This window comes from Schistocerca serialis, chromosome 1, assembly GCF_023864345.2.
Source record: "Schistocerca serialis cubense isolate TAMUIC-IGC-003099 chromosome 1, iqSchSeri2.2, whole genome shotgun sequence".
NCBI lineage: Eukaryota > Metazoa > Arthropoda > Insecta > Orthoptera > Acrididae > Schistocerca > Schistocerca serialis.
The window spans coordinates 607,914,417-607,926,039 of record NC_064638.1 but is presented as its reverse complement, the minus strand read 5'-3'; positions in this window follow the sequence as shown (position 1 = coordinate 607,926,039).

Here is an 11,623-nt window from a genome sequence, read left to right as displayed (position 1 = left end):
AATTTTGCCTGAGTGGCTTATCAATACTGGACTGTACTGCCGTTGAACAAAAATTTTTTATCATCGCTTAAATTTTGATTTTCAGTCTTACAATGGAAAAGAGAATGCACTATTGCCATTGAAAAAGGCGTTCGACAGATTTAAACTATCACTATAGCTATAGCACTATCGCCTTCCCCTACTTTATCTAAGACCAACCTTATTCTAGATTGTTGGCCTTACTTGAGTTCAGTTCGTACTTGCATTTTATTTAATGCAAGTGCTGTCATTTATTGTTTTGGTGATGCATGCTGTTCTGATGCTTTCTAATTATGGGTAAATTTTGTCACAAGGAATTATAGGAAAACCGATAATCATTCGTCTGCTAACATCGTGATTACTTAAAAATATGTACATGCTACTATAATAGCCTAATTATCTATCCATAGCAGTTTAATGTTGGCACTTGAGGCATTATTTGGAGATGGGTAGAACTTTGAGGTGGCAATATTTCAGTATTTGACAATGCAGCAGAATGTTAAATATCATTACAAGTAACACTAAATTAAAATCAGTGCATAATAATAGTCTCTGACTTCCTGTATCGCCCAAAAATCTCGATGATCAACAAAATTTTTCTTTAAAAAATTTGCTCAAAATTCCATCATTAGTAGCCCAAATGGCAAAATACCTGGTCACCCGAGCAACACTCAATTTTTGGAGAGTGGAAGGAGTGTGTGATGATAGCACATTTTACAGTTAGTTCATTTCTAAAATGTTTTTTCAGTGCACTGCTCAAATTCATCTGGGACAACTGCACCCTGCAGCCCCCCCCTCAATCATTCAAAATCTATTTACACTCTTGTAATACTATAATAACTGAATCCACAAACCTCATGCACAGTTAAATCTTAAAATATATATACATTCATGCACTATCAGAAATCTATATTTTGTTGTGATGCATTTTACTTTATTTGGAAACAATGTACAGCAACCAGCTTTTGCAAATTCTCCACCAAGCAGGGTAGCTCTGCATTTTGTGGCACTGAGCTTACAGTCCCTGGATTCAGGAGGCAAGGTGATGCGAACCCATCCACCGGCAAACTTCAAAATACTTTTCTGTGATATCCCATTTTTAATTTAGGTAAAAGCCAGGGTTGGTCCCTTAGTATAGGTCATAGCCAGTTCCTTCTGAATTCCTTTCTTTTCCGACAGATTTCAATTTAATTAAAGATGCAACCTCTCTGCTTAAATGAAAACAGCTGCATCGAAGGCGAGCCAAACATCTTTTCGGGGAGTCCCAGCACTAAGAGCCACTTTTACTTTGGAGTGCTGCTAGCGATGGTAATTTTGTGTTATGTACCTGTGCATAAATATGACTCACTTGCGGAACAGTGATATACAGTATCATGTCTTCAGTTTTACTGCAAGAAAAATGTTCTACTGTGAAATGTCTTCTTTGCAATATTCTTGGAACAGTGAGTCCAACTCACAACTCTGATGTATTTGAAAATAAATGTTATTTAAACAAAGACGTACATTGTACATCGTAGTGGACATTATTGGCATCAAAGGTTGTATGACCATATTATCATAAATAAATACAAACTCATTTACGAGGTTGCAGCAAACATTAGAAGCCTAATTGAAGTAACTGGGTTAATCAATGTAAAGATCCCAAAACTGTAGCTCATAATATTTATGCAGTTTTTTTTTCTTTTATAAATAAATTTGGCTACTATAATTTCAAGTTGACCATTGAAATAATAATTTTAAAAAGTTTTGGTGACTTAAGGAAATTAAGAATTTTAATGAAATGAAAGATACTTCAGTAAAATTTGAGACTGAATTGAGGAACTTGAGATGCTTTGATGTGCTGAAGAAATTATGACTTGGTTTCAGATAAGTTGTAAATTTAAATACAAGATTGTAGTAGGCGAAAGATAGCCATTGTCAAAAGAGATATGAACCTGTTCAACTTTATAAGTTATTTAACCCCACTTTAAGATTCTTAGAAATGATTTTTGTGCTTAATTTTATAGATTAAATACAATTTTTATGGGCTTCCCAAAACCAAATTATAAACACAAAGTTATAAATAAATACGTGTATTTTCAGCATAAAATGCAAGGCATGAGCCTTTTTAAGGTCCTCTTTAACAAATTGCCCCCACCCCCCACCTCCCCTTTGAGAATAGCCTGCTATGTCCTTGCAATCAAGAATTTAATTTGTTGAAATGTGATAGTATGAATACATAAATCATTTTATAACAGTTCTTGCAACACAGTTCTTATGATAATTTTCAAAATTTGCTCATTTCACTCACAACAAAACAGTTGCTTGCCTACCCCTCATAGTTGTAACAAAACCGCCGAAAGATTCCAGATTTGTTCACCATTACGATCTTTGGGAGGGGACTGCCAGAAGGGAGGAAACCACGAGAAGAAGATAGAATAACCAATGAAAGGGTAACATTCTATGATTCAGAATGTGGATTGTCAGAAGCCTGAACATTTTAGGGAAGCTTAAGAATCTGAAAAGGAGAATGCAAAGGCTAAACCTACATATAATGGGGTGTTAATGAAGCAAATTGGAAAAGAGAAAAGGACAATGGAGAAAAGATAAGGACTTCTGCTCAAATGAATATAGGATAATTTCAACAGCAGCAGAAAATGCTATAACAGGAGTAGGATTCATTATAATAGGAAGATAGGACAAAAAGTGAGTTACACTGAGAAGTTCAGTGATAGGAGTGTTCTCATTATCATAAATGGCAAACCAATGCCAACAACGATAGTTCAGATACACATGCCAATATCACAAGCAGAGGATGAAGAGAGAGTGAAAGTATATGAGGATATTGAATGGGTGATTCAGTACATAAAGGGAAATGAAAATCTAATAGCCATGGGGGTTAGAACAAGGTGGTCAGGGAAGGAATATAGGAAAAAGTTACAGAGAATGTAAACTTGGTAGTAAAAATGAGGGCTGAGAAAGACTAATTGAAGTCGGCAATAAATTACAACCAGTAATAACAAACACACTGATCAAAAATCACATGAGGAAGGAGGTACATTTGGGAAAGGCCTTGAGATACAGGAAGATTCCAGATGGATTACACCATAATCGGACAGAGATTCTGGTGTCAGATATTCTACTGTAAGGCATCCCAGGAGAAGGTATAGAACCAGCACACAACTTGGTAATGATGAATTGTACGATGACATGTAAGGGACTCCTCTGGAAGAATCAATGTGCAAAGAGATGGGATACTGAAGTACTGAAGAATGATGATGTATGTTTGAAGTTCTCTGAGGCTGTAAGTATTGCGATAGTGAAACCGCAGTAAGCGGTTCAGTTGAAGAGCAATGACCATCTCTAAAATGGGCAATCACAGTAGTTAGACGGACAACTACAAGTACAAGGAAGGTAACTGTGAAGAAACTTTGAATAACAGAAGAAATAATTTAGTTGATGGACAAAGGAGGGAAATACAAAAATTTTCATGATAACTTAGGCATCCAACAACATATAGGTCATTCATGAATGAAATAGTCATGTTCAGGAAAAAAGAACACCTTGAATGACTAGAGATAAGACGTTCATATTCACAGGACAAGCACATTAGTAGGTAATGGATCAGTGAGATCTGAGTGGACATACAGAACACCTCCCAGACACATGTCAGAGCTGAGTCTGAAAGAGGGCGCATTATGGGCATGAGAGAATGTGATGCATCCGTACAGAAAATTGCTGATGACGTGGAACAGTGTTTTGGCTGTGCAACAGGTGTGTGCAGAGTGGTTTACAGAAGGCCGAAGAATGCGATGAGATGGGTCAGGTCGTACCACCCAGGACATCCCCCAAGAACATCGACACCTCATATAAATGGCACTGCAGAACAGATCTGAGTTCTCCTCAGCTCTGGCACAACTGTGAAACAGTGTAACACATCTTACACATCAGGGGTGACAGTCCGTCACTGTTTATTAGGACATGGGTTACATGCAAGTCATCATCCACTACTCCACCTACCTTTGTCAAATGTGCAGAAACATGCTAGACAGCAATAGTGAAGGAACATCACTGGGGACAGGAACGGCAGGAGATGGTGTTTTTGGATGAATTCAGGTTCTGTTCGTTTGAAAATGATGGTCACATTTTGGTTTGCCACAAATAGGGAGCAGCAGCACAGTGACTGCATTCGCACAATACATACAGTGCCAACTAACTGCCTTACGGCCTGTAGTGGTACTGGGTACAACCTGTGAAATACCTAAACAACTAGCTCCCAGTATCATATCTATTTATTTTTTCTCCTTATTAATTGTATATTTGTTTTCTTTTCCTCATTGGTAATAAGAAATTTGTACATTGCTGCAGAAGATGGCAAAGATAGGCTTTTAAAATTATCTTTGTGACAGAAGAGTAATGTCAGGAGAATATTCATTTTTTTAACAACTTTTGTTTCAGTCTCACTTGAGAGTACACACATCAGGGTGTATACGTGGAAGAGGAAAAAAAAAAATTCCCGGAGTTCCCGCCAGTTAAAAGTACACTTCCTCCCGGGTGAAAATAAACTTTTTCCGTGTTAAGTGAGGGTATACTTTTCCTCGGAACTGTAAAAGTTATCAGTCTTTTGAATGGTTATGGTTTTATACACCAGCGTAGAATTTCCCAGCACTTTAGCAAAAGAAACTCAGGTAACAAAACACGTTTTGGGAAGATGTCTGACGTGCAACAACACGTACACTGTATTTTCGTATTATGAAAGTATAAATTCGAATTCCACCAAACACTGCATGTTACTTTCCGAAGCATTGAAATCGAGATTGCGATGCGCTTTTGTAAGCCAGTCATAGCTCACGTCACGTGATCTCGCCAGCCAATAACAACAGATATTCAGAACATAGGACACATGTGTAGTTAGCCAATAGCAACTTCACTTAAGTAGCGTGAACACACGAATAAGAAAAGTTATTGGTTTAAATTTATCTACGTAGTGTTGCCACAAGAAATGAAAAGCTTTCAGATATAATGTTGGCCCTTTTGCACGTGTTATACTTTAAGATACATCACACAAATGTGCCAGTAAAATTTTTAAGAACAACATAAATGTCAGATCTGGGCTCGAAATTATTTTAAATCATTGTACTCAAAGAGCTGATTTCTAAATGAGAGTCAAACGCTCTGTGATTTAAGAAATTTATCGTACAGTCTCACACAGTTCATCTTGCGTAAAAGGAAATTTACTTTGAAAGCAACGGTTTTCAACAATATTTTCCCGCGACCTCTTAGAAATATGTTCGTTTCAGCAGTTGCCACAGAGCGCCAGATAACAAGCGCCACCGCGCTTGCGCAGCTATGCAGGAAGCCCGTATGTTCGTACGTGTAAGAGCGATAGCGCACTAGTGCGGCCACGAGTCACGACCAAGGGCTGGCCGTGGCCGCAGCTGCTGCGGCCAAACAACGCCACCTAGGTGGCGTTGGACCAAGACTGCGGCTGGCCGGCAGTCGACTGGCCGCACGGCAGTGGCACGATGGACGTCACGGAGATAGCTACGGCTGTGTACCTCTGGAATCGTGAGAAAAAACGAAAGAAGAAGCGATATTGGGTACATCCTATGTTGCAATCCCGCTCTACAAACGGAATGTTTGTTATTTTTTTTTTGTGAACTTAGCGAACACGAAGATAAATTCTTCAATTTCACTAGAATGTCAACAAAAACTTTTGATGAATTGTTAAAGAAAATTGGTGACAGTATAAGGGGTATAAACACAACAATGCAGCTATGCATAGGAAATGAAGAGAAACTGCTAGTTACCTTAAGATAAGTTTTATTAAAAGTTATTTTTTGAAAAAATTAAAAAAATTAATTTCACTTACTTAGTAATATTGACTTCATCATTCATGAAACAACTGAGTAAAGGTGACGTAGCACTATTGTAAATACTGCCATCATTGATGGTTTCTTGTGGAGACTTCGCTGTGTTGTCTTGTGAAGAAGAATAACAACAACAAGCAGGTTGCGCAGGGTAGCTTTGCTGATAATATCCTTCTGCTTCACAAGGTAGAGATGTAACTAAAGGATGGCGTTGTGAGAAATATACTGATGATTGTGAAGGCTGAAATAAGTTCTGTCGGTGGTGTTCATGGCTGGATGTGGTTGGATAACTAGGTTTACATTGAGCTGCTTCGATAATACTTAAGATACGTCGTTTTACCGACAACTTCAAGTGCTGCGGTATTTTCTTAAAATCGGGGACAAAAGATAACATAAAGAGTCTGTCATCATTTGTGCGTCTAGTTGCTGTATGGCTTCTGCAGATTTTTGCAGCACATTGATTAATTCTCTACCAATTTCATTTTGTGGCTTCCTTTTCTTGCCTAGCACCCTAGCCGTGTACGGTCCACTTGCTGCTTCACTTTCTTGTGAGGCCTGATTGTCAACGTGTTCAGGCGATGCGCTGCTGTGCGTATGGGAGGGTGGACTGGTGATATTTAAGAATGACAGCAAATTGAAATACAAATATTGTGTCTTCCTTGCAGTGGCAGAACCACTTTTACCACTTAATCTCCTCTTCCCTCGGTTGTATGAGTCTTTGATATTGCGCCATTTCTTCTGTAATTGCATACCTGTAATAATGAAACATTATTTCAACTACGAATAAAGTCCATTGTTTGTAAACTGAAACCGCAAGCAGTGATATGTTAACGAGTTTCCACATACCATAAGTTAATTTTTTAAAAAAAGATTACAATAATTCTGCTTATTAGATTATCTTAGCAAAATGTTTCACGAAATTACGTTCAGGAAAAGGTTGCTTGAAATGTGACCTGTTTCCCAGAAGTGTGAACTGATTTAGTAATTTCTCCCTTTCAGATATCTAGCAACTGGAAATTCGTTTGTTGATTTGCACCATACCTTTCGACTTGGAGTAACAACAATCAGAGAAATTGTAAGAAGAGTATGTTCATCAATGTGGATTACCGTGAAAGATGAATGTTTGTCAGAACCTACCAAAAACGATTGGTTGCAAATAGCAAAAGATTTTGAAACTAAGGCCAATTTCCCAAACTGTATCGGTGCTGTTGATGGAAAGCCTGTGAGAATGGTGAAACCAGCAAACAGTACATCAATGTTTTTTTAACTATGAGAAATATTTCTCTATTGTATTAATGGCTGTTAGTGATGCAAACTACAAATTTGTCGCTATGGATGTTGGATCGTATGGTAAATGTGCTACTCAACAATATTTCAACAGTCAGTGTTCTATAAGAGAATACTGTCTAATAACTTGGACATTCTCAGTCGCACAGCATTCTGTGTCCATAGGCTAGTCTCCGAGTTGATATGAAAAAAAGTATTTAATTATCGTCATTGTCAAGCAAGACGTTTAGAGTGCACTTTCGGGATAATGGCAAATAAGTGGAGGATCTTTCACAGGCCTCTGAATGTAGACGTTGATTTCGCTATAGACATTGTAAAGGCATGTTGTATTCTACACAACTTTGTACGAAACAGAGATGGTGTACAATTGATACATTGTATGGATATCCTCGAATTCATGAGGATACTCCACAACCAATATGCAGGCACAGATCCAATTCACACTACAGAAATGTTTTTGCCGATTACTTTGCACATGAAGGCGCTCTGCCATGGCAATTATGTGTATATGTTGTTTTAATTAAATACAAATAAATGTAAAAGAATTTACACAGCATGTTTTGTTTCTGCAATGTTTCACATTCACCTCCCCCGAACATCATGGTCACTTCCTCCCACATTCTCTTCTTCAGGTTCCTATCAGCGTATTCTTCAGATGACAAGTCCCACAAAGAAGGCCTCTCCCTAATTTCTATAATAAATTTCTCCGTGTTGAAATCCATTACGTTTGAGAGATATTTTTGCATACACACACACACACGAATACTGAAACGTAAAAAATCCGCACAGCTGGAACGTCATCGACGGCCGGTCGCACACTGCTGCTGCTTCGCACTTGAATTCCTCTACTTGAGAATGGTAAGGAGGAGTTTGTTGTCGTTAGACATTTACTCCACTTAGGTGGGTTGAAGTTTGCTGGGACGTTTAGGAATAACTGGGACAGTAGTGCGTAGTGGGTAGTAATGATTGCCGATTAGGGACAGGCGGTAGGTCACGCGAATAACAGTTATGCGTCGGCTAGGGGCCTTTACTTGACTGGCCCTGTCGACGCCTGGGACTGCCAGTCAGCGACTGACAGGACGAATATTTAATGATGGCGATGATGATGGGTGTCGGGCGCGGTAAGGAGGAGAGTCTAATAAGTCCTCCTAGCGTCAGGGTACCTCTTCTGATCCTTCTTCTTGTTGTATGTGTCTGCTTGTGACACTTTAGGATCTGTCACATCCTCCCAGTTGATCTTCTGCAGCTGCGTCTAGGAGAGGGGGCAAGGGATCTCCTCCATGACGACTTGGGTTGCCTTGTTCTTCGCCGCGACGATTGTCTGTGTGGCTGCGTCTTGTGTTTCCACCCTCGTGGCTTCCTGTATTACTACAGGTTCCACGGGGGCGGCAGTCTGCGTGTCAGCATCCTTCTTCTGTGCTGGGTGAGGCTGGCTGGCCAGTGTATCACGGAGACTGTGCACCAGCTGCCGAGCCTCGGCTAGTTCGGCTTGTAGTGTTGCCCTCTCTTTCGCCATTGCGGCTTTGAGGGCAGCTATTTCTTCATCGGCGGCGGCGCGGACCGTTGCGCACGCCTCGCTGACTGCGTCCGGTGGGACAGCCGCGTCATCGGCCACCACGGATCCGCCAAAGGCGGGGGATGGCGAGGACGCAACGGCCTCGGCTGTATTCGCCTTCTTGGTGGTCTCGTGTCTCCGTCTAGCTTTATCACCGCGACTCCAGTTCTTGATGTAGCTGCAGCCGCGGTAATTCGCCGCATGAGCCCCGCCACAATTGGCGCAGCAACGTATGGCGTCTTTCTTCGCGTAGTGGCGCGAATCGTGTGCTTGCGCACACCGAAGGCGGAGGATGCTAAGTTCACCCAACCTGGAAATGATGTGACGTCATTATGACGTATATACGCTTTAGTCGATTAACACACCTATCGACTTTTACGAACGTTCGATATTCTAAACTGTCGTCAGCTAGTGGTTTGTTTTGACACGTGCGATTCTGATAACAGCTCAGTGTGGTAGCGTATATGTATTTCGCCAAAATAAAAGAGCTGGATATTAATAGAAATATTCCTGACCGTGGCCTTGAAAACACCACAGACAATACGTTTCGTAAAAAAGTGAAGTCTTCGTATGTCCCGACCAGATTTGATTGTGTGATTGTTGTGTTGAACGCTTACACCGAAAATAATATTTATTTATTATCAATATTTTAGTATGGTTTCATACAATTGGTCTTGTCAGTACATATTACATTGTAGCAGCATACTCTTGCTGACTTTTTTTTCTTAATTTATATAGCTGAAAGAGAACTCGTGCAAGTTTGTTAGCTAAGTAATTTATATGTCCATCCCAAGATAGTCTCTTATCAACCATAATTCCAAGTAATTTTACACTCGGACCGCAGAGACAGGTACCTTAGTGTCTAGTAATGACTGGTGTGTAGAATGATTGAATTTCGAACTTAAAAAGAAAAATATGAGGCATTGTTGAAGAAAAATCGTCGACCGGAGATGAAATATGAGGGGAAGTGGATTTCTCAATGTAATCTTAACCAAAGGTTAGTGTCTTGACGCATCTAAAGATTTTGGCTGCTGAGTGCTTCTTCGTACTGAGTACAAATAACCGACGCACTTCAGCTGGGTCAGAAGTACATCAATTTCTGCTTGAGATTCACAATAACCACGCAATTGCCCGTCGTCATCGATGCTGAACTCTTTCAGATTTTCTCTCATTAGTCTCTCGAATGCTGAACACATAATTAGAGACGAGCAAACGAAAAACAACGCACAGGACACAAACACAGTACAATACACGATTTAAACGCAAGGAGCGCAAAGCACATTTAAACGATTGGCGCAGAGCACAGCGCTACCCTGTCACTACCTCTCGAAAGTTCACAAAAGTCGAATAGTCGATATACGGTTTCTATCGTTTTCGACGTAGCGTGTATACGTCATATCGTATCCAAGTCCGGTGAACTTAGCATCCTCCACCGAAGGCACGCCACTGGATTACGACAATACTTGGCAACATGGCCAAGTTTTTGGCATCGATAGCACTGCTCCTTCCGCTCCGCCGACTCCTTGCGTTCCCAGTCTTCTGATGCGCCGAGCTCGAGGCCCAGCAATTGCAGCAGGGCGGCGGCTTTGCCTCCCGTTCCGCGTCGTCCATACATGCTGGGGAGCGAGCGCTTAACATGCACCGATCAGCTCACCTCCGCAGCCTGAGCGGGAATGGTCGCACACTGGCAACCTAGCATGCATGCTGCCCCATTGAGCTGCATGTAACTTTGGCCGCAGCGGCCAGCTGGCCTGAGGATGGTCGCAAGACCAGACACTGGCCGCAATCGGCTACGTGCGCGTTGCCCGGTGCACTCCCATGTAAAACTGGCCGTACCCGACCAGCCGCAAGTTTGGCCGTGGCCGCACTAGTGCGCTATCGCTCTGAAACATTGAAAGATCATACATAATGCCATAAAAGAAACAAGACATTAGAGGATACTCCAAGAGCACGGGAATTTCGTGCACCATACTAAAATGCATAATTCGGCTGAAAGTGCACATTCGTATGTCCAGATTCGGATGTAAATTTTCTTGGAGTACCAATACTGTATTATCTCATGTTTGGTTCTTTATTATGGCATAATGCCATGCGTGCTAGAAAATGAAAACGTGCACTTTAAATGCAGCCAACAGTTGAAACTAGCCAATAGTGTGGAATTAAACGCTCCGTTTCAAATAAATTGGCTGCCTCAGCGAAAAAGATTAATCAAAGCCAAATTTCTTTAGCAAATCGACAAAAATAACTTCATTGTTCTGCAAGGCGATTAATGCTTGACTGTCAGAAAGGGGACAAAATAAAATCTGAAACTAATAACGTATTTTAGCCTTCCGTAATTATATAAATGTATTTTAATTGACTTGATAGCTCCCGGCCACAAAAATCCGTGTTGTTTTCATTTGATGTGAGAGCAATAAACGAAAAGGAAACAGCAAACTCACTAAACGTAAAAATTACAACTTAATACTGCTCTGTGGATCAGCCCCGGATCTACTATGTTTCCGAACCGGCGCAATACTACACAGTGGCGCCCCTCCTCCCTCGAGCGTTTGAGCTAGGACGCCAAAAATTTTAAAAATCGACTTTTCAAAAATATGACAATTTTGTAGCGCACATCTTTCTGAAGAGTCTGATACGTAAAACGTAGGCGTTTGGTCTTAAATGTGCCAAAGTGCAGTGCCACACCTCGTCACACAGCATTCTTCTATCGCACGTCACCGTATTTCGTTCTGTGGAACTCAAACGTGTAACATTTTGTAATGGGTGCCATCAAACTGTATTCAGGACAGTGGTGCCTCTCCTGCTCCCAGTCGGCTGGTTTGACAACCTGCCCCTGTTTAGCCCTTTCACTGCTCCAGACGTCAATATACGCTAATCGTTTCAGTGCTCCAGACGTGTATATGCTATTTGCTAT